This window comes from Suncus etruscus, chromosome 1 (assembly GCF_024139225.1).
Source record: "Suncus etruscus isolate mSunEtr1 chromosome 1, mSunEtr1.pri.cur, whole genome shotgun sequence".
Lineage (NCBI taxonomy): Eukaryota > Metazoa > Chordata > Mammalia > Eulipotyphla > Soricidae > Suncus > Suncus etruscus.
Genome location: NC_064848.1, coordinates 112,681,350 through 112,704,919, shown reverse-complemented (window position 1 = coordinate 112,704,919; position 23,570 = coordinate 112,681,350). Strand labels below are relative to the sequence as shown.

At 36.8% G+C, this 23,570-nt stretch overlaps 1 protein-coding gene and 1 pseudogene across 1 annotated transcript in view; both read left to right on the top strand.

Moving 5' to 3' along the window:
• Nucleotides 1–23,570, top strand: part of RELN (reelin) — a 548,597-nt gene that overhangs the window by 14,172 nt on the left and 510,855 nt on the right. The window lies entirely within an intron of this gene.
• On the top strand, nucleotides 7,564–7,664 carry LOC126028487 (uncharacterized; annotated as a pseudogene).

Sequence of the window (23,570 nt, the reverse complement as noted above, 5' to 3'; positions counted from 1 at the left end):
CCTATAATGTTCAGGGTTATTATTGGCTCTGTACTAAGGAATCACTCCTGGAGGGTTTGGGAGACTATATGGAATGACAGGGATTGAACCCAACTCAGCTGCATGCAAGGCAAGAACACTACCCACTGTACTGTTTTTCTGGCCCTATTTTAGTCTTTGAATAGAAACAGTGAGACAGTTCTCTCAATTGCAAATAATTTGAGATACTTTAAATGCATAGTAAACTACAATAAATTAAAATTTAAAATTAGTATTGCTAATAAGTACCTAGAGGATACCTGTCTGTGTTCATTGAAAGAAAATGAAAATCTAGCAAGTGAACTCTTCACAACTGTTAAAATAATACTCATGGATTTGTTCTGTGTCACTCAATAACTTTTGCTCATTTAAACTAGTCTGTTCTTCCTATTCCATTCCCAACTTCCCATAATGAAAACCAGGGAAATTTTTCAAAGAGTAAATAGGAGTTCTTAACTGAAGCACATGCTTTGTTGCTCTTCTGTAGACAGCTGTGAAAGTCCATTATTTTCATTAATTCAATACTAATACGTATCTAATGAATTAAAAACAATGTTTCTAATAGAAATATTTCTCAGTGAAATGTCAGAATTTAAGGGCAGGAATTGGGATAATAACAAGAAAACATATTTTATAACTTTATACTATTATTTATGCTTAGGTTGAAACATTGACCTGTGTTAAGATTTATAGGTTTTATTAACTACCACAGAGTAACACTGGAGAGTGGCCAGGTGCAGGCTTCTCTGTTTGTGAGCCATTAAAACTAGCTTTGGGGGCCCGGAGAGATAGCTCAACGGCGTTTGCCTTGCAAGCAGCCGATCCAGAACCAAAGGTGGTTGGTTCGAATCCCGGTGTCCCATATGGTCCCCCGTGCCTGCCAGGAGCTATTTCTGAGCAGACAGCCAGGAGTAACCCCTGAGCACCACCGAGTGTGGCCCAAAAAACAAAAAACAAAAACAAAAACCAGCTTTGGGTAATTTGGACTAAAGAAATATTAATGGGAAGTGAGTAGACATCTGCACTCAATATTAACTAGATGTTTCAGCTTAATATTCCTTCAGATGAGCTGGTCATTTTCTTTCAATTCTTATACCCACAAATTGACTCCTGCTGGAGTCTCCCAACTCCATTAACACCAACTTTTATTGTTAAGTCCCCAAATCTTTTCTTACATCCCACTTCTAACCATTTCTAAGTAGTGGCTTCCCTTTAAAACACATCAGATTCATGGCCACTCATCTGGATCACAGTCTCACTTTCTCTGCTTCATTTCTTTATTAAGCTCTTAAAATAGCAGTCACAATCTAATTAGAATCAAAAATCATGTCACTCCTATAAAGACCTCTGGCACCTGACATAACACCGTTTTTCTGAACTCATATTACTTTAGCTCTTAGGCTTTTTTTGGTTTTGGTGGTGCTAAGAGCTTACTCCTGACTCTGCACTCAGCCATCACTCCTGGTGCGGCTCCCAGACCATATGGAGGACAGCCTGGGTTGTCCACATTTGCAAAGCAAATGCCCTACATACTGTACTATTTCTTTGGTCCCAACTTTGCTCTTACTATTCAGTCAAAACACAAAAGCCTCTTTTCTGCTTCACAGACATATCAGTTGCAAAGATTTTGCAACTGTTGTTCCTCTTTCTAGAATGTTCTTCCCATGTAGCTGCAGACTTCCCTGCTTCTTGATTCAGGAAGATCTTAGAAAGATTGATTTTCAGCATCCTACTTAAGACTGGTCTTCTTCATCTTAGTACTCTGGATGCTCCTGAATAGATGACAATCTTTCTTCATAGCTGTTATCTTCATCAGTAAATTTAACTCCTTACATTATTTCCTTTCTGTGCACCCCTGATATAAGTTTATTTAAGTTCCACCTAAGCAGGAGTTTTGGTTTGCTTACTGGTCTGTTTTTTAGTGACTAGAATGGTACCTGTCACAAAATAGTCACTTGAAAAATTAAATTTTGGTTTAATGATTATATGAATACAAATAACACTTGGTATTTAGAGTGGTTCGATTTTTTTTTTTTTTTTGGTTTTTGGGTCACACCCGGTGGTGCTCAGGGGTTACTCCTGGCTGTCTGCTCAGAAATAGCTCCTGGCAGGCACAGGGGACCATATGGGATACCGGGATTCGAACCAACCACCTTTGGTCCTGGATCGGCTGCTTGCAAGGCAAACACCGCTGTGCTATCTCTCCGGGCCCAGAGTGGTTCGATTTTGGGGGTAGTCTTAGGGGTCATGATAATAATTGCTGGGCTGGCGCTGATGATTAGAGCACCTCTGCATTCCAAGCTTCTCTCATTGAGTGTCCTGCTCTAGTGGCTAATGTGTATCCCTGGGAATGGCCTTGCGGACCCCTGAGCACTGCTTAAGAGGTCTTCATTCACACTCCCATTTTAACCTCTAATAAATTTAGAAGTGGAAATACAAAAAAAGTGTGGAGCCAGAAATAATTTTAGGATGCTTGCTTTGCACACAACTGATCTAGGTTCTATACTTGATACCTTATATAGTTTCAGAGAATCACTAGGCATGATCCTTGAAAAAAGAGCAAGAGAAAAGACCTGAGCACTGCTAGGTATAGCTCCCCAAAGATAAAACAAGACAAAAACAACAAAACATATGTGTCAAAGTAATATCAAAATGAGTGAGAGAATAATTTATAAAGATAATTTTTGATTACGATTTCTAAATGTTATCCTGCTTCTGAATCTATGGTAATGATGCTTAATCTGAAAACCACTGTTCCACTTTCCCACCATCCAAACTTATAAAATTCTCATGCTTTTTTGATATAATACAATGCTATTTATAGTAGTGTGCTGGAGTGTCTTTCCTTTAACTATATGTTAGCATATCCAAAAAGTTCCCAGAGCAATTAGTGACTACAATTATTAATAGAAACATAATAGATTTAAAGTTCTTATTCCCAGAAGCTTCTCTCTGCTGCACCATAAATAATTTGAAACAATTTTGATGAATGGGTAGCTAGTTTGCAGTTAAGTTTTCATTTGAATGAGAATAAATAATGAAAAGAGACCAAAATATCTTGGCACTCAACTGAACAGATATAAAACAATCTTATAGAAAATATATGAGAAAGGAAATTCAAATGTGCCTCAAAAGATTTTATATACTAAGGGAAATATATGTGGGCAGTTATTATTATATGAAGTAACTGAGAATTTTAGATTTTCAGTCATTTTTTTCTTACTTGCCGTCTATAAATTAAGAGATTTGGAGGCTCCACACTTGTGAGTATCAATGTAAATGTTTCCAGCTAAGTTGTTAATGAGAATTGAACATAAAGGATGCTGGGGATTGACCCTGGTCAGCCGTATAAAGGCAAACACCCTACCCAATGTATAATTTACTCTGACCCCATATTTGGATGTTTTAATTTATGAATCTTTGAAATCAGGTTGATTTAACTTAAAGATTTGAGGTGGTGGATGGGACACAAGTACAGGAGTTCAGCTGGTTTGATTTCTAGGCTTTACTATGTAGCCTTGTCCTCATCTTTTCATGTCCTAGTTTTCTCTTCTAAAATAAAGCAGTGATGATAGCACCTGATTGCTAGGTTTGTAATTTAACTCAACTTCAGTGAAATGGTGAATAGTGAGAGTATTACTATGTTTGCATGGGAAATAATGTTAAATATCATTATTGTGGCATACATTCCTATTTTTGCTCTTGAGTAAATCTGCATTTATTAAACAGAATTTATAATATTTTTCCCACACTATGTGCTTTTTTTATTGACATCTTAATTAATTTATTGTTGTCCACAACCTGTGGTGCTGAGGCTCTGTCCCCAGAAATCACTTCTAGCAGGCCAAAAGCATATTGGATGCCAGCAATTGAACCCAGATCAGGCACATGCAAGTTAAATGCTCTACTCACTGTACTCACATGCCACCTGCCCCTGTATATGTATGTACATATGTATGCATGTATATATGTATATGTATTTGTAGGAAGCTTCCCTAGAGGTATTTTTGGGTACCCAGGCCCACTCCCTTGAAATGTTCAGCTTTTGTCAGTGTTGTGGGCCTGATGGCTTGGGAAGGGTGGTACAAGTTGAACTCAGGGCTTCACACCTGCTATGCATGTATTCTGCCATTTGAATTATCTCCTTGGATAGAATTGGCTTTATATGTAAAAAGAACTATCATAGTGACAAAAAATAAGGGAGATCATGTGATTTGTAGAGAATTGGCTGGTAATGTTAGCAGCAATTACTGTGGAATGGTTTCTGTCTTCAGAGCTATGCATATAAAAAGCTTCCAGTTATCTCAGTTTTTGAAGAAATTATGGAAGCAAGGTCAGGTAGTAGAAGATGTTTTGCAAAGATGTGCATGTTCATATAAGGTCCTTCCTTCCTTCCTTCCTTCCTTCCTTCCTTCCTTCCTTCCTTCCTTCCTTCCTTCCTTCCTTCCTTCCTTCCTTCCTGCCTTCCTTTCTTCCTGCCTTCCTTCCTGCCTTCCTTTTTTCCTTTCTTCCTTCCTGCCTTCCTTCCTGCCTTCCTTTTTTCCTTTCTTCCTTCCTGCCTTCCTTCCTGCCTTCCTTTCTCCCTTCCTTTCCCTTAGTCCCTCCCTCCCTCTGTACTTCCCTCTCTCTGTCCCTCCCTCCCTCCTTCCTTTTCTTCCTTTTGTCCTTCCCTTCTTCTCTTTTAAAAACAGGTTTATTGAGAAATAAAGGGAGGTAGGAGAGAGATAAGATATGTGCTCAAGTGAGAACACTGCTTTCTCCAGAGTAGAGAGAGAGCTGGTGCACATCCAGGATTATAGTAGAAGAGTATGGACGTCCACCACCTCTCAAGGAGGGAAATGCAGGTAGCAATATTGGGCACTTGTGTGCACATGGGCAAAGAAAGCACATGCTCACCTCTTTGCATCTTTCAGGAAAGATATCTGAGCTACTCTAGTAGTATCAAAGATTCGAAAATGGGTGACATATTTATTTTATTTTATACTTATATGTATTATATATTCATATTTAAAATATTAAATTCTATAATCTTGACTTTTGATAACTTTATCTTTAATTGAAACATTTGTCTATATATAAGGAGTCACAGTGAATTTTAAAAATGCATCTTCTCACTTTTGTGGCCACACCCAGTGATGCTCAAAGGTGATTCCCCGCTCTGCACTCAAGAATCATTTCTGGCCGACCATATGGAATGCTAAGAATTGAACCCAGGTTGGCCACATATAAGTCAAGTGTCTTACCTGCTTTATTATTACCCTGGTTCCAATTTTTCACATTTTTATCCTCGTCATAGGCTATGTAAAAACAAAAAAGTAGAACAGTTAAATTTTAGAAATAATTTCTAAATCTTAAGCTTTTGACCTGGTAAACAGGCAGAAATAATTAAAATTTTAGAAATAGAAAAGAGCACAGAATACTGGTTCAGACTAGATAAACTTAACATTAATTTAAATAATCACCTGATTATATAAACAATCTTAAGTGTTCATTTTCTTTTTTCCTTTTTTTTTGTTTTTGTTTTTGTTTTTGGGTCATACCTGGCAGTGCTCAGGGGTTACTCCTGGCTCTAGGCTCAGAAGTCGCCTCTTGCAGGCACAGGGGACCATAGGGGATGCCAGGATTCGAACCACCGTCCTTCTGCATGAAAGGCAAACGCCTTACCTCCAAGCTATCTCTCTGGCCCCTAGTGTTCATTATATTAAATAAAATATTTCCTAAAACTTTCACTGTTTATATAAGAACTCGGTTATAATTTCTGTAGCTTTATTCTAAACCAGAGCTTTCTTGGCTGTGTTGGCAAAAGCAAAGGCTTGGGAATTGTTTTGATGTAGCCAGGTGAACAGGGAAATATGTATTTAAAATATGTTAGCACTGTCATAATGTCAAAATTAACTTTATTTTCCCAATAGGTTACCGATAATAGAGTTGTAGCCTCTAGAACAAGAGACAAAGACTCAAGATTATGGGAAGAATGTTTAAGAATCTGAAAGGGAAAGTTTCATTAGGTTGTTCTGTTCATACATTTCTTTCAAAGTAGGATACTATAATATACACTTTATTTAATATGATATTTAGTTTTTGTTGTTGTTGGACTTTTTGGTGCTGGGAAGAGCAGACGACAGGGCTGCCAGTACTGTGCTCAGCATTTGAACACATGGATTTGAACTCATGCCCATTATGCTCACACTATTACAAGGGAGGTGCTCAAAGCCACTCTGCTATTTCTATAGGTCCCTGTGTTTTTTTTAAAGACTACTCTCTGTTGTATTTTCTGCCAAGCATGTTCATAAAAGTACTCAAAGCAACCATTTTATTCTTGTGAACAAAGGAAGTTCATTGATTTTCAGTTATAGGTTCTTTTCTAAATTTCTTATACTATATTAATTTTTAATGTTTGATTAATATACTTTATTTTCTACAGTCCTTTGCGAATGCATCTCTAAGTAGCATTAAAAAAACTTCTCAGAGCCAGAAAAAAAATACAGCAGATAGGGAACTTGCCTTGTACGCAGCCGTCCTGTGTTGGATCACTAGCATCCCATATGGTCCCCCAAGTCTGCCAAAAGTAATTTCTGAGTGCATATCTAGGAGTAACCCCCTCAGTATTGCTGGGTGTGGCCCTTAAATAAAACAAACAAAACATCATTCTCCTTTTAGGCATTGGGATGTGGCTCAAGTAGTAGAGTACAGGTTCCATGCAAAGTCCAAGATTCCACTTCAGGCATTTCATAAGCTCCAATCTAGAATTGCCACATGTGATCCTGTTGGCCCTTAAGCACTCTGAATGTGGCCCAAACAATAAAAAGTATTCTTGCTTTGATTAAAAAATATATATCACAGGCCTCTTTGGGATCATGGATAAATCCTAAATTTGAACATGGAGGTAGGGCATTTGCCTTACATGCAAAAGGACAGTGGTTCAAATCCCAGCATCCGATATGGTCTCTCCAGCTTGCCAGGAGCGATTTCTGAGGCTAGAGCCAGGAGTAACCCCTGAGTGCTGCCAGGTGTGACCCAAAAACAAAAACAAAAAATACATATCATAGATACCATGTTTGAAAATTATGTTTAAAAATCTTTCCAGTAATGCTTAAAATTTTTATCCCAATATTTGTTAAAGAATATGGATTATATGACTGAAATTTTTCCATATTATTTACACATTTAGTTTTACTGTTATCTAGCTAACATTCTTATAATAGTGTTAACTTTCAAGTTTTCGATGAATAAAATTACAGTACTTTTACCATCACCAAATTACCCCACACTCTCAACCACTATCCTAATGTCACTTCTAGTCTGCTTCTTCCTTCTGATACCCATTTCACCACACAGTTTAACCAATTTCAGTTTTGCAATCAATGGCTAAGGTTGCTATGTTTGACACTGATTATTCTCTTGCTTGGTTTCTCTATATGCTTCAGATAAATGAGGTCTCTTATATGTTCCAGATGAGTGAGATGTTTTTCTCAAACGTATCTTATTTAACATGATGATCTACAGTTCCATTCAAGATTTAGTCAACAACAAGATTTTATCTCTGTGCTCACTTCAGCAGCACATATACTAAAATTGGAAGAGAAGATTAGCATGGCCCCATGCGCAAGGATGACACGCAAATTTGTGAAGCATTCCATATTTAAAAAAAGAAAAGATTTTATCTCTGCTCAAACCTGAATAGTATTTGGCTGCTCTATCTATTTCATCTCATCAGACATAACTTCTATATCCTCCTGTCTATTGTACATAGAGGTTCAATGAACATAACTATTCATATTTTTTTTTTTTTGGTTTTTGGGCCACACCCGGTAACGCTCAGGGGTTACTCCTGGCTATGCGCTCAGAAGTCGCTCCTGGCTTGGGGGACCATATGGGACGCCGGGGGATCGAACCGCGGTCCGTCTCCTAGGCTAGCGCAGGTAAGGCAGGCACCTTACCTCCAGCGCCACCGCCCGGCCCCAACTATTCATATTTTAATTAATATTTTTATTTTCTTGGCATAGACGCTAAGAAGTGATTGATATTAGAAGATCATATAATCTTCTTGAAGCTGGAGTGATAGAGAGTGGTAGGGTGTTTGCCTTGAACTTGGCCAATCTGGAATGAACCTGGGTTCAATCCCTGGCATATTGAGCCAGTCAGAAGTGATTTCCAAACGCAGTAGCACCACTGGGTGTGGCCCCAAAACAAACAAACAAACAAACAAAAAAGGTCTTTTCCTAGTAATTTAAGAGGTGTTCATAGTGTTTTCATAGAAGCAGTTCCACTAACAGCGAAAGAGGATTCTTTTCATTTCCTTTGTTTATAAAAAGTTTTTTTTTTTTTTTGGGGGGGGGTCACACCCATCAGTGCTCAGGGGCTACTCCTGGCTCTACGCTCAGAAATTGCTCCTGGCAGGCTCAGGAAACCATATGGGATGCCAGGATTTGAACCACCATCATTTGCATGCAAGGCAAATGCCTTACCTCCATGCTATCTCTCCAGAAGCGACTTCTGAGCACAGAGCCAGGAGTAACCCCTGGGTGCTGCAGGGTGTGAACCAAAAAACAATCAAAAAGAACATTATTAAATAGTAGTGTTATTTTACACTTTGTAAGTGCTCTGTTTTTGTTAAAGACTAATTTAATTTTCATGAACTCTTGGAAATGTTTCTTTTGCATAATTTTTGCATGTGGAGAGACAGAGTTAGGAAGAGAAATGACTTTCCTGAGATCATACAGTCAGAGCAAATTCAAAACTGAGGAAGACGTGGCTGGAATGATAGCACAGCAGTAGGGCATTTGTCTTGCATGCAGCCGAACTGCGACTGATCCAGGTTCAATCCCAGGCATCCCTTATGGTCCCCTGAGCCTGCCAGGAGCAATTTCTGAGTGAAGAGCCAGGAGTACTTCTGAGCATTTCTGGGTGTGACCCAAAAACAAAAATCAAAACCAAAAATAAAAATTGAGGAAGATGTTTTCTGAGGAAATTTTTGTCTCACAATTCTACATTATGTTTTTTATATTTGATTCAAGGAGTGAGGAAAATGATTCAAATTCCTAAAACTAATTCAGCATCATGTTATGTTTATACTTACTTTACTTGTGAGCATATAAGTACACTTCTTGCTATTGTGTGTTAACTGACATGTGATGAATATAGTAATCAGCTAGATCACTGTTCTTTGCTTCTTTTCTAGCCTTATTGTCCCCCTTTAATTGGTTATTTACTGCCATAAGAATACAATATATAATGGGCAGGAAGAAAACAAGCTAATTCTATTCTCAATTTAGTTGATCCATAGCTAAAAGTGCAATTAATAGAAACACTTTTCATATGGCTATTACCAATCTTGCTTTTCAAAATTGAATTCTGAATTCTGTAAAGTTTTAAATATACCAAAAAAGATGCAGTTTGGGAAAAAATAAATTGATTCTTCATTGGGAACTGAAACAATTGTGAAATATCTTCTTAATTCTGTATTCCCTCAAAATGTTCATTTGTCTAGTTAGCCAAGAACTCAGACTTCTATAACAATTTGTTTTCTATTCTTGTATTTCTTGTATAAGCAACATCTTAAATCCCACTGTTCATTAGCACTTTGCTGACCAAACACATCATCCACATTGTGTTCAAAGGAATTCAATCTGTCCTAACAATATTCATTTTTCTCTTGTGTACACTCACCTCCATGAACATTAGCCTTCCATAAAATTTTGCCCAAGCTAGTTAGGGATTTCTGAGGAGTGAAATTATCTTGCATGTGAGGAAAAGACCTAAATGCAGGTACTTTATTAGCTATACTGTTGCTGGAATTTCTAATCTTGGGAAAATGGTACAGTACCATTTCTATATGTAAAAGGGGACTTTGAGGTCCAGGCTAATCTAATTGTGCTTATCCTTAACTGTTGTCAGAGAAATAACACATGTGTACACATACTAGCATGCCCATAACAAATGTACAAATATAAATAAAGGGTTTACTCCTGGATCTGCACTCAGGGGTCATTCCTGGCAGTGTTCAGGGGACTTTATGGGATGCCAGGGAATGTGGGTCAGCCCCAGGCAAAACAAGTGCCCTACCTGCTGTGCTCTTGCTCCAGTACTCAAATGGTTAGAAATATTTTGTAGAAAATTTAGGTTTATTTTAGAGGTTGATCACTCTTATCTTTGAGGATCATTTTTATTTAGAGAGGTTTCTATTTTTTATTAATGGATTTATTTATTCACCCATAAATGTACCAGGATCACTCTGCCCTTATAATGCTTATAGGTCAGAAAACAATAAGAAATAAAGAGTATAGTATATTGAATTAAAAAAGCTAGGAAATACAAGGAAGGGGCAATAGAGGGTCAATTATTTCTTCCTTTTAAAATGGCTATTAAGGGTGCAATGTGTGTTGTTGGCTTGTGCACATGTCTCCTATATCTCCCCTTCTGAGATGTGGACTTTCACACTTTCATGTTGAGATGTGTACTGGGGCTCTCTCCAGTACAGTATTTGGAAATACCCATGCTCTCTCTCTCTCTTTTCTCTCTCTTTTTCTCTTTCTATATTTATCTCTCTCCTTTTCCCCTTTCTTAAACCTTCAAATAAAACCCATTTTTGCTTTTTAAAATCACATTATTTTGAGTTGCCCAATTGTGAGTGAATTGCAGACAGGTAAGAATGGGAGAAGAGATCAGCTAGGAGATTCAGGTTGGCAATATGGTTGGTAAATCACAACGAACTAGACTATAGTGGTAACAGATTTTAATTTATCGATGATGACATAGGAGACAGAGAGAGTGGGAGAGGAGTGTCTGGATAAATTTAAATTTCCTGGCTTGAGCAATTTGAAGACTGAAATTGTCATTAATTATGGGGAGGGGCTGGAGCAGTGGTGCAAATGGTAAGGCATTTGCCTTGCCAGTGCTAGTTTAGGACAGACCAAGGTTCAATCCCCCGGAGTCCTATATGGTCTCCCAAGCCAGGAGCGATTTCTGAGTTCATAGCCAGGAGTAACTCCTGAGCATCAGTGGGTGTGGCCCCAAAACAAAACAAAATAAAATAATGGGGAGACTGTAAGATGAAGAGTTCAGGCAAGAGTATCGGGAATTCAGTTTAGGAAACATAGGTTTTGGGGAATTGTTAGTTATTTGAGACTTTTTTAATTGACTATTAAGAGCAAAACTTGGAATTCAGAGGAGAGGGTTGGGGTTATAAATGTGGCTGCCATCTGCATGAAAGTACTATTATAAGAACTAAGTGCGGTTAGAAGCCCATGTGAATTCAGTTAGTCATGCAGAAGAGGATGGAGCATCATGTGGTTAAGAAAACATTACAGGACTTTGTGTTCACAAGTTTGTGTAACTTTAGAGAAATCTCTAGTTTTAGACTCAATTTTCTGAATGTAGAATGGGGAGAAAAATAGTACTGATGGTTCTTTTAGGGGACTTAAGTCTTTGGGTCATTTGTAAAATAAAAAGTTTTAATGTTTCTGATTCCCTCCCCATTTTTAGCTTGTCAGTGAAGATGCTCAGAAACTGAGTATCACTGTCAGACTCAAACAATAGAGCAACCAGGCACTCAACTCTGTATTTGTGGGACAGCAGTTATTTAAATTTATAAACACACGCTTGCAAGGCAGACTCTCCAAAGCTCTTGCCATGCTTTGGGGTCCACAGTTCAATGACCCTAGTCTTTCCTTTGCCAAGATACATGCTTTTAAATACATTTTATGATGGCAGTCTCTATTAGTTTGATGTTCATACCATCTCACTCAGATGTATACACACACATGTGCACGCACGCACACACTTACACTCAGAGGCATATAAAAATCGTCACTGAAATCAGAAACACATTGAGACCCTCATCACAGTGGAGATTTTACGTCTGTGTTTGATTTTGGTGAAAGGGGAGAGATAGTAGGATGGCTGAGAGAACACAGCAAGTGGTAAAAAGAAAAAACTACCTCTGAGCTGTTTAATTTGTTTTGGACAAGAAGCAACTATGTTATCCATGGATTTTCTTTAGCCTTGTAAGAAATCAGTTAGAAATCAGATTTAACCTCATTTCAGGAATCTAAGAACTGTATTGTACTTTCCTTGGCATAGTGAAAACCATGGACTTACTCTTTACAAGATTATTTAAAGTTTTCAGAATATGTACTGGCATTGAGCTCTGTTCCATGGATAAGTGCACTCTGCAGAAAGTGACTTGTTCTTTGGTAAGGGGAGTGTTCACTGGGTATAGACTCCAGGTGGGCACTGCTCGATACTTTCTGGACATTATTTTGATTTAGTTTCCCCTTACCTGAACACAGTAGGGTAGATACTGTTCTTATGCTCATTGTTAGGTGAGAACCTAAGACACAAATAGCTTAATTTTTTTTGCCTTACATTGTAGGATTGGTAAATTGAGGACTTAGGCATCAAACAAATTCAGAATTTGGTTTCTTCTTTCTTTCTTTCTTTCTTTCTTTCTTTCTTTCTTTCTTTCTTTCTTTCTTTCTTTCTTTCTTTCTTTCTTTCTTTCTTTCTTTCTTTCTTTCTTTCTTTCTTTCTCTCTCTCTCTCTCTCTTTCTTTCTTTCTTTCTTTCTTTCTTTCTTTCTATCTTTCTTTCTTTCTTTCTTTCTTTCTTTCTTTCTTTCTTTCTTTCTTTCTTTCTTTCTTTCTTTCTTTCTTTCTTTCTTTCTTTCTTTCTTTCTTTCTTTCTTTCTTTCTTTCTTTCTTTCTTTCTTTCTTTCTTTCTTTCTTTCTTTCTTTTCTTTCTTTCTTTCTTTCTTTCTTTCTTTCTTCTTTTTTGATGTTTGGGCCACACCTGTCAATGCTCAGGGAGCTATTCCTGCTTCTTTGATCAGGAGTAATAATTGGCAACCTAATGGGAACCAATCATATATGGTGTCAGGATTCAAATCAGGTTTGGTCACATATAAAGCAAGAATCTGACCTTTTGTACTGTCCTTCCAGCCTAGAGGGTAGTAGATTTTTTATTTGACATGATCTCTTAGGAAGTATAGGTCAGAAGAGCTTCTGTGTATATCTGCTGCTGGAGTTCAAGCCTAGATCCCCCATGAAATGCTTGTATCTACCACTGAGACAGTGGTACAGTCCCAGGAGAGACATTAGGAGAGGTAGAGTCTGCTACAGGATTCTGAGGGGTCCATGTCTGCAGCTGGCACTTGACCAATATTGTACCAGTACCAAATACAATACAGCTGGCACTTGTTCTGGAGTGCTTAATGCTCAGAGGACATGTGGGCTGTATAGTATTGTCCTTCAATGAATAATGCTATTCATGTTCTGCCAATATAAAGTATTTATTTCACAGACATGAGTATTATTTCAAACAGAATCCAGGAGTAACACTGGAATCTAAAATACTTCAACTGAAAATATTCAATACATATTAAAACCACTGCAGATGCATTCAGGAGTGTAGGCCTCTTGTATGGGCATATACAGGGCATTTGCTAAAGGTGTGCTGCTGACTATGTGTGGATAGGGAAGTGGGGATGTGGGTAAATGTACCTAAGGCCTGAGCAAGTTAACTTCATCTTCCTGGGTAGAACTTGAGATACCAAAAAAGCCAAAGAGAGCCTGTGATTTTCTCTTTGTCAATATTACAAGGTTACTATTTTTTTTTCATTTTTATCTCCATTAGTACTTATTTTTATTTTATTTTATTTTATTTTATTTAAACACCTTGATTACATACATGATTGTGTTTGGGTTTCAGTCATCTAAAGAACACCATCCATCACCAGTGCAACATTCCCATCACCAATGTCCCAAGGTTACTATTAAGGTTAAATTAGACATGTAGCAATATTTTATAAGATATTTCACACACATAAAGGACTCTTTGATCCACTCAACTCTCTTAAAATTATATAACTCTTTATTAGTTAAAATCAGGGGACTAAGACTAATTTCTCTTGTTTCAATCCCTGAGTTAATTATTACAACACCACTCATTTTTGTTCAACAGACTCTGTATCAAAAGTAATTTATTTTCCTTCACATATTAATTTTCTTCTAGAGTTCTGAGGAAAGTTTGAAATAATCTTTCTTTTTTCACATGGGACACATTTCAGTGTAGTCCTTTAAAAAAATACATGAAACTCAAGGGAACTGAATTCCAGAGATATTTCCAATGAGAATGGCTTGATGAAGCCAAGGCAAATACCCCTGTGCCCTGCAATGACACCTCTGCAACATGAGTCCTGGACTCTTTCCTCTCTAACTGCAGTTTCTTTCCTGCTTTCTGGCAAAAGTCTCAGTCTCCTGTTACCTGGGTTCATTTTTACAGTTCCAAAGAGGAACTATTAATTTTCTCTGTGGCTCAGAGAATCCCAAGACACCCAAACACCCATTGATCCTTATCCTCCTTGTTTTCTTTTTATCTTTCTCTTTGCATGTCATCTCTAAGCACAAGCTGTAAAGTTGCCAGGACAGTTCTCTTTCAACACACCAGTCATTCTAGTCTCCTTTATTTTGGACCAAGACAAAAGTATTTGCCACTATCTGCAGCTTCTTCCTTCACTTCTATCTCCTTTTCAAGGCTTCTAAGCCTTCTTAAATCCTTGTTAATAACCCCTTTTGGGAGAAGATATAAACACAGTTTCTTGGTGGAACATGCTTTCATATCTTCTCGTTAACTAAGCTTCTGAAGATTATAGTATATCAGTATGATTCCTAATTAAAAAGTTTTGAGAACTAGCCCAAAAGAGATTTTCTCATAAGAGAATTTATTTTATTATATCTAGAAAGCATTTTGTAAAGATAAGCTGTCATGTTGTGCTGATTAAAACTTATATTTTGGGAGTTATGTTTCTTAAGTTCTCTTCGACTTTATCCTGGTCTATATTTTTTCATTAGTGGAGATGAATTTAGCAGTGTTATTACATTGTTTCTCTTAGTGAATGTTTCTAATATAAAATCAGTTTTACCCTGGTTTCATGGAACTCATGGAGTCTCCTTCGGGAGTGGCTTCTCTAGATAAAAGAGTGACTCTGATGACACACTAGCACAATAAGTAGAACTGAACTGTCAGACAACAGAATGTTTTCATGTGCTCAAAGGACCAATCGCAACATAGCTCTATCATCCTTGTAGATCTATGAGGATCTAGCAATAGAGAATGGGCTAATGTGGAAAAGGCCTGATACCATTGCAGGCATACTAATGTTGGGTAAAATGTGATGTAGATATTTTTCAGAAGTACATAGTTGAGCTCAAAGCAGGTAGCCATAACATAAAAGAACCCCAACAGTAGGTTAGGTTTTTGTTTTTGAGTCACACTTGGCACCATGCTCAGAATCACTCCTGTCAGAATCACTCCTATCAGATTCAGAGGACAATATGGGATGCTGGGGATCAATCTCTGGTTGGCTGAGGAAAATCCGAACTTAACATGTATGTGCCTTAAGAACTTATATATGTTTATGCAGATATGATTATATATAAATTTATATATTCATAGTATAATTATTAATGGATGTCTGTGCTTGGGGAACCTTATATGGTGCTGAGAATCAAACCAGGATTGCAACCACTACAGCTGCATGTAAGGCAAATACACTTGGAACTGTTTTACCTCCTATACTGTCATTCCAGATTGGGAAATGAGATTCTTAATATATGAGTTGGGAAGTTAGGTATGGTGGATGGAAAAAAGATAAGTGTGAGCCCCCAGAATAATGTCCTAAGTTCAGTGGGGATTTTTAGTTTTTGTTTGGACAAAATTTATTTCTGTCAGATTTAACATGAGACATGGATGTAATCTTCTTGGGTGAAGAAAAGGATCCGTTAGAGGGCCTGAAAGATAGTATAGCAAGTATGGCATATGCCTTGTGCATGACCAATCTTGTTTTAATTCCCAGCACCACATATGGACCTCTTAGCCCACTGGGAGTTATCCCTGAACACAGAAACAGGACTTGAGCACAGCCAGGTGTGACCCACCGCCCACCACCTAAAGAAAGAATCCTTTAGAGAAACCAGCTAATGCCTGTTATATTTGTTGATAGGGGCTCGATTCTGTGCAATCAGAAACATGAGTGAAAAATTATTCCTAATTAAATATTCCTTCTAACAGAACTTCTAGAAGAGGGTACAGAAATGAGGGCCATGCAGTATTCAAAGGTATCAGATTTCTTGGAATTGGAGAATGTTTTGAATCTTTAGGCTGGATATATACACAGGTTATCCCTGAGTAGGATTCATTTAGGTGGTGTATAATAACAAAGAAACACCATATTACATCCATTAAATATGAACAAAAAGACTTTTGATTATTTTTATTCATTTTAACTTCTATATAAAGGAATTCAATAATTGTAGGATAGTATATAACCCTATGAATTTCATAGGACTATACAGAGATTTGGAGCTGGAAAGCTGATATGATAACACTCCATCTTTTACTTGGCCTGGGACCCCCACCTAGAAGGACCAGCCATGGTGGTGTGGAGCTGGGATTGCTGGGAACCATTCTAGGCAATTGTACAAATGTTGTATTTTCTCTACTTCTGAGATACTTTCTCTTGCCCCCAAAAATGAACTTAAAGCTATGAGGGTTTGATTTGTGAGGGGCACACACAGCAGTGCTTGTGTTACTCCTGGCTCTGTGCTCAGGGATCATTACTTGCAGGGTTTGGGGCCATATGGGTTTCCAGGAATTGAACCTGAGTTGACCACATGCAAGGCCAAATGCCTTACCAGCTGGTACTCTTTCTGGCCCCTGATCATTGTTTTTTTATCAAAGCAAATTTACATCAGTAGGCCAGAGAGATTGTATAATTATTTAATATTTAGATGGGCATAATTTATATTTTTGCAATGCAGGAATTAGAATCCAGGTTATCTATTATTAATATTCTTTTTATTTTTCCTTAATTTTCTTTTTCTTTTTTCTTTTTTAAATATCTTTACTTAAATACCTTGGTCACAAATATGATTGTAGTTGGGTTTCAGTCATATAAAGAACACCCACCTTCACCAGTGCAACATTCCCATCACCAATGTCCTAAATCTCCCTCCTCCCTAACCTCTCCCACCTTGCTTGTATTTGAGACAGGCTTTCTACTTCCCTCATTCATTCACATTGTTATGATAGTTGTCAGTGAGGCTGAATATTCTTTTTATTAATGTGATATTTTCTTATAAGTATACTATCCTCTACTTGTGCCTCAAATATATCATTAATGCCAAAATGTGGGAAGTACATTCAAATTGCTTTTAGTGAAGCTGTGGAGAAAATAGAATGTTACTAGAACTGTATCAAATAGTTTGAGTTGTTTTGAGTACTTGATGACAAAGACTGCAATGAGAGAAGCATGTAGATTCAAATCTGAATAAAACCAGCTAGACTTTCCTAAAACTTGAGAGTCTTAGGCAAATCAGTCTTGTGCATCTTTTTTTGTTTGTTTTTGGTTTTTTGGGGGGGTCACACCTGGTGATGCTCAGGGAGTCTTGTGCCTCTTTGCAGTAAATGTGAGCTTAGTATTCTTTCAAAAATTTATCTTCTCATAGAAGCATAAAACATAGCTGGTACAGAGTTGCTATAAATGCTATTATATTTGATCTTACAGCTTTTATTTGATGGTAGATTTGGAAGAGGATTAGGGAATTCATGGATTTGAAAAGTGTGTTAATTTTGTGATTGATAGAATTAGAGACTCATCAAAAGAAAACATCAATATTATTTGCATAAATTGTATTTTTAATAATAAGCCAGCAGTATGTTTAATATAGAGCTGGTTATAGATCAGTTGTTATATGAGGTAGGAAATATATTCATAATAAGGGTCCTTTAAGAGACAGATAGTACAACTGGTAGGATAGTTCCTTTGCATGTGGCTAACAAAAGTTCTATTCTCAGTCTACCACATGGTCTCTTTAGCACTGCTGGAAATAATCCCTGAGCACAGAACCTGAAGTAAGCCCCAACTACAACTGTGTGTGGCCCAAAAACTAAAAAACAAACAAACAAAAGAGACAATAAATGCTTTATAGAGAGTCTAAGTAAAGTTAGAAGTTTTCTTGATTGCATAAGTCACTTGAAGTGCCTTCAAATAACTGTGATGGAACAGATGTTAAAGTTATTTAATATTTGATGCTTGAACTGTTTGATATGTTTATGTTTGCATAGCTATGGGACAGATTCCTAGGAGACTCTTTAGAGCAGAATTTAGCATTCTGTATGCTTCCTTTTGGATAACCAAATTAATATTGTTAATTCTTCATCTTCATCATGAAACAATGAATTGTTTATAATTTAACATTTCATTCAGTTTTATTAATTTTTATTTTAGAATATGTTATATCTGCTTGAATCTTAATAGACTAATGTTCATTGTAATTTCGGTTGTTTTGACTATTATTAATCTTAAAACATATATAAAAAATTTACCCTAAGTTACTTTCTTAGCACTTTGATACATAAATATAAATACATTAAAAATAAACTGACTAACTTTTGAAAATTAATTCAATTCTGTAGTAAGTAAACATTGAATATGGAGTATTACATAGGTGTAGAAGAGAAAATAAAATGTCTTTTTCAAATTTATGATTTAAAATGTCTGCATAAGTCAGTTGTCTACTATACATTCCCTGTCTGTAAACTGACTGGTATGACCTTTGAGCTGTGATTTTGTAGAGGTTACTTTTCTCTTAGTGAAGTTTCTAATTGTGTTTGATTTTAGGGCTATAGCCAATGCTTCTTTGGGAACTGCTCTGGGCAAAGTGAGAGTTCAGGTGAATTTTTCTAAGATAGGGATAGGGTAAAGGAAGAAAAGGTGAAAATGGTCCATTTGATAGAGAGACTGACACAAGAACTTTAATGGTAGGTGCAGTGGGACATATACATATTTCTAGGGTTGGGACTGTAATCCCCAAATCTGGATAGTATTGTACACCAATGAAAAAATTAAAAAAAAAATCCTTTTCTTTCCAAAAAAATTTTTGAAAGCATTTTCAGCCACAATGGTAAAGTCACCACCCCTCTGTGTTCCTCTCAGCTATACAGGTAATCAAAAATGGTAGTAGATATGTCAGCAAAAGAAAAGCCAGGCTTTTATAGGACAATATCCTGAGAAGGTTCAGGGCCTTTCTGAGCAGTGTTCAAGGGAACAAGGAGCAAATCCAGCAGTATTGGGTGAAGTGGGAATTGCAGTGTTGGGGATTAAATTCAGGACCTCACATATGGTGGGCATGTTCTCTATTCCTCAGAAGCAATTTGATAGTTACATATGGAGAATTTACAGATGGTAAATTCTAAAGAAAAATGGGGTAGGTCTGGGTTATATATTGGGTGTTACAAAAGCTGAAGCGTCAAGGAGGGAAGGAAAGCTTTCAGCTAGTGTGTGGAGACGAGACACTTCATGGTTACTGAGAGTAAGAAGATGAGTTTAGATAGAAAGATGACTATTCAATGATAAACTTACACCATAATGATACCCTCCAATTACATTTTTTTAAGTCATAAAAAGAGGAAGGGCAGGTGCCTGAGAGATAGCATGGAGGTAAGGCGTTTGCCTTTCATGCAGAAGGTCATTGGTTCGAATCCTGGCATCCCATATGGTCCCCCGAGCCTGCCAAAAGCGATTTCTGAGCGTGGAGCCAGGAGTAACCCCTGAGCGCTGCCGGGTATGACCCCCGCAAAAAATAAGAGGAAGGGCAATGCTTAGTTTTTCAATTAGGAAAAGAGAAAAGGATATTGACATGATACATAGCCTCTGGGGCCTTCACTGCTCACAAAATTTATCTGCCTTCCTAAGTTTAATGGTTCTGAAGGCCCATGGGACTTCTTTAACCCTGGGTTGCCCACACCTAGGGGGTAGGCATGGAGAAGAGATCTAGTTTGAAAAAAAATCTATTTGACTCTTGGAAGAAATCTATCCTTGTGCATATATTTAAAATATAGTAAGTCCGGGCTAGAGCGATAGAGCATTTGTCTAGCAAGAGGCTGACCCAGGACAAACCTGGGCTCGATCCCCAGTGTCCCATATGGTCCCCTGAGCCAGGAGTGATTTCTGTGTGCATAGCCAGAAGTAACCCCTGAGCGTCACCGGGGGTGCCTCTCCCCCAAAACAAGTAAGGCCAGGAATGTGACTCACGGGTATGTGACTCTTGTCTTGAATATGAGTGATCTGGCTTTTCTTCTCAGCATTGCTAAAATAATATGTAAAGGGAAAAAATATTTGGGGCCAAAGAGATAATGCAAGAGGTAAGGCATTTACACTGCACATGTCTGATCCAATTTGATTCCTAGCACCACATATGGTTCCCTGAGCATCATCAGGAGTGATCCCTGAGCATAGAGCCAGGAGTAAGTCCTGAGCATTGCTGGGTATTGCCCCCAAACACTTTTCCAAAAACCTCTTAATACTCTAATTTTATTAGATATTCTTGGGATTATTATGGCTATGGGCATGACATTAATATGCTTATGGGTATAGTTATTTATTTACTTGTATATCTGACTTAATTTGTTTTACTTAACAAAAAGGTTAATTCATCCAAATTAAAAAGATAATATTTTTTCATTTATACTCTGCTGTCTATTTACTATAGTTCAATAGAGACAAAATTTATTTTGAAAAGAAAAAAAGTCATGTTAAAAATTTAGAACAATGTGTAAAAAGATAAATGTAAGAACAACAAATACATAGATGCTATCGTTTTTCTAAGTAACACTGACATTGTAAGAAATAATGTTTCATAATATGTTAATATTTTCAGATTAATTTGTTATATGCACTGGCTATATATTGTAGATTCATGGAGAAATATTTTTGGCCACACCCAGTGATGCTCATGCTTTCTCCTGGCTCTGTCATCAAATATCATTTCTGTTAGTATTCAGTGGACCTTATGGGATGCCAGGGATCGAACCTTGGTCAGCTGTGAGCAAGGCAAGCACCTTAGTTGCTGTACTATGTTTTAAGAATGAAATATTTTTGTTAAAATGTCATATTTTCTTTTTAGGATGCTATAATAAGTTCTCATAAATCAGGTGATTTAAGACAACAGACTATGGTGTCTTACAGTTCTGATACCAAAAGTCCTGAAGTTTGTAGGGGAGTGATTGATTCATGTGGAGGAAGACTGTAATAGAAGGATCATAAGGATATTTCACAAGGTTGTTTTGTAAGAATAATAGTCCTGTTGCATTAAACCTCTACCAATATCATTTTAATATGTGTGTCCTGGGTGTATATGTGTGTGTGTGCATATACATTCAGGTTGTTTTGTGTTTGATGAGCCAAGGTGTTTCCCCAGTAGTGTTAAAGAACTGAAATATGTTCTAAGATATAATGAATGAATATAATGTTCTAAGATATAATAAAGCCGATTTTCTTGAGATTTCTGAGTGATGGGGTCTATCTTACCTAAAAATAAAATATTATGGCTATTATTAACTTTTTAAATGCCCACATTACTTGTAAGATGCTTGAGAGAACTTGGTATGAATGAATTTATTTGGAATGTTATCTTTTATTTACACAATGTATGTTTTGGTTTTCTAGTTTAACCTGCAAGCAATAATATTTATTACCTAACAGGGCTTTGGCACTTTGGTATACCACTTCTGTTTGTCTAGGAAAGTTCATAAACACTAAGATTTTTAGTAAGCTTCTACAAATAATTCACCATGTATGAGTAGCATTCATATCCCACAGCACTTACTTTTGATTATTATGAGCATTTTGTTGTCATTATTATTATCTCCATGTATTTGAGATACACTGAGAATTTTATCAAGAGCTAGTGCACTACAACCATGTTTTACTCTAATGTGAAGATCACTATAGATTTCATGACCAGAAATCTCAGATATTATATATCAACTCTATTGTTATGCAGTTGTAAGAGACATAGTAAAGCATAATAATTTCAAGAGACTGTAGAGCACTTACATTAAATATTAAACATTTAAATGAGGAAGCACTGATTAATTCATAATATTCAGAGCAGCTCATGAATATTTAATACCCATATCTTTCCTTGATTGGATATTATTTAACCAGAACCCCGGTCAATGTGGTTACCAATATAGTTTACAGACCCAGTTTACAAAATTATTCATTTTATTATAGTTAAGAATTACTTTAAGCTTCTCGCCATTTTTTATTTCATATGCTAGAGCACAATGAAATATTGAAGGTTAACAATATCTGTTAAACATACAAAGCCATATTATCTTTAAACGTAATACTTGAAGATGAGCTCAAATAGATTTAATGAAGTAAGAGTACCTTATTGGTAGCATTAACCAATTTTTATTTTTGGTTGTCTGTTATTCACTCAGCAAATATTATTCAGCTAATGATTTTTCATCTCTAGAGTGAAAATCAGTCAGCAATGAACAGTTATTGTCATTATTTAAGTTCATAATCTTTAGAGATTGTGTGAATGATTACTCAAGTAATTATTTAATTGCAGTAGGGTAAATACTAAACAAGAAGGATGTAAGATTTTGTGAAAATATTTTATTTTCACTTGCACTTGCAACCTAGGACCGGCAAGATAACACAGCGGTAGGGCGTTGGCCTTGCAAGCAGCCAATCCAGGATGGACGGTGGTTTGAATCCTGGCATCCCAAATGGTTCCCTATGCCTGCCAGGAGCGATTTCTGAGCACAGAGCCAGGAGTAACCCCTGAGCACCACTGGATATGACCCAAAACCAAACAAACAAAACAAAAGAAAACATAAAAAAAACTTGCAACCTGATCATGAGTATTTTAGGGAATGTTTTTGAAAGGAAAAGCCATTATGATATAATTTACAAGCAGCATAACCTTTGTCTAGGAGAAAGGCTGCAAGGGAGAACATTCTAGGTAGACAACTCCATAAGGAAGACTTGAGGCCCGGTTAGAGGGCAAATATTTCTTTTTATTTCTTTTTGTTTGGGGGTAGTACTCAAGATACTCCTGACTCGACTCTCAAGTATTAATTCCTGATAGAGCTTGGAAGACCACATGGAGTGCTAGGGATCAAACCTGTGTTGCAAGACAAGCACTGTACCATTGTACTGTATACCTCCAGTCCTACATACCTCCAGTCCTGCAATTATTATTTTTTCCTCAAATTGAACCAGGTTTGAGATCCAAAGTAATATTACATGAGAACCATCCCCCCACCCTTGGAGACTCTGTCATCTGTGGAAAAATCTGTGAGATACCTGTAGAATCAGTTACATACTTTTGGTGTGTAAAAATGAATTAGGAATATTCATGATTATTGATTCTAGGTCAAAGGAAAAAAAATCACAGAATTTCTTAGGTAGGTTAGGTGATAAAGGATAAACTTTCTTTGAAAGCTCTTTAAATGGCTAATTTTGAGTGTGAAATGGGCTCAAATACAGAGACTTATAAGGGGATTCATTGGTCTATCTATCTATTTATGTATCTTTACCTAATTTATATCTATATATCTCTACCTACCTAATCTACCCACCTATGTTTTTATACCTACCTTCCTATCTATCTATCTATCTATCTATCTATCTATCTATCTATCTATCTATCTATCTATCTATCTATCTATCTATCTATCTACCTGTCTGTCTGTCTG